At 65.3% G+C, this 1,063-nt stretch overlaps 1 non-coding gene across 1 annotated transcript; it reads right to left on the reverse strand.

Moving 5' to 3' along the window:
* Window positions 1-699: 699 nt before the first annotated feature.
* On the reverse strand, window positions 700-771 carry TRNAQ-CUG (transfer RNA glutamine (anticodon CUG)). Its single transcript has one exon. It is a non-coding gene; the product is annotated as a tRNA-Gln (tRNA).
* Window positions 772-1,063: the final 292 nt, after the last annotated feature.

Below are 1,063 nucleotides of genomic sequence, written 5' to 3' on the forward strand. Positions count from 1 at the left end.
GGAGCCCCGAGGGCGGCCGCAGCTGAGGCCCAGAGAATCCCCAGCCAGAATCTCCCTTTCCCGCGGTTTAGGGTTTGCGGAGACGCCCCACACTGAAGTACAAAGTTTAGGACAACTGCGACCCCTACTGGCCTGAACAGAGACTCGGGATTCTCCTGACAGCTGGTGGGAAAGGATCCGAGGAAAATTAAATGAAAGGCACCCAACCTTGTGCTTGGACCCAGGACCCGAAACGTCAGTCTCGCCGCCGCACGACGGAGGTACGAAACGCTGTTTCGCACTGACAGCGTTTTCTACCCGTGCAGGCTGATGGGTGCAGTTACAGGACGCGCGGCGGGACGCCCCTCGCGGTGCAGGATGTAGTGGCCGCAGCCGCCGCCTCTTACCCCGAGGCCCGAGGGGGACCCCGACGAGGGGCGGCACTGGCCCGGTGCCCCGGCTGGGGCCGCAGTGTCGGGGGGAGGGGGGCGCCACTCTGAGACGCGGGCTTCTCGTTCCCCGGTTCCTGAGGAGGAGGAGGAGGCGGCGGAGCGCGGGGGACGCGGCTGCGAGGCGCCCACTGGGGGGCGGGAGGGGCGCGCGACGCCCCCGGAGTTTCCCTCCCCGGGACGGGGACCAGCGGGAGCGGGAAGGCACGTGCCACTCGCTGGGTATTGCAAAGGAGAGTAAAAGGTGGCTGCGGCTGGGCGCACAGGAGGAAGGTTCCACCGAGACTTGAACTCGGATCGCTGGATTCAGAGTCCAGAGTGCTCACCATTACACCATGGAACCACCGGAGGCACGGCGCCCCGACTCTCGGAGGTGTGCACACACCGCCTTCCTCCGCCGGGTTCTTCTCGCCTCAGGGGTTGGAGCTCGGCTCCTCCACCCGCGAGGAGTCGCCGGGCCTCACGTTCTCCCTGCCGCTCGCTGGGCCCGCGTGTCCGGGAACGAGATCAAGTCCGTTTGCGGGTTAGCCACAGGGACTGGCTTTTTAGGCCTCCCCCAGGTGTACCTGCTCTGCCTGGATGACTAGTTTCCTGCCCTGCGGTAAAATTCCTGCCAGAACAAACAAACAAACAAA

The sequence above is a fragment of the Callorhinus ursinus genome, unplaced genomic scaffold (assembly GCF_003265705.2).
Source record: "Callorhinus ursinus isolate GAN/ISIS: 27379988/994484 unplaced genomic scaffold, GSC_fseal_2.0 scaffold11843, whole genome shotgun sequence".
NCBI lineage: Eukaryota > Metazoa > Chordata > Mammalia > Carnivora > Otariidae > Callorhinus > Callorhinus ursinus.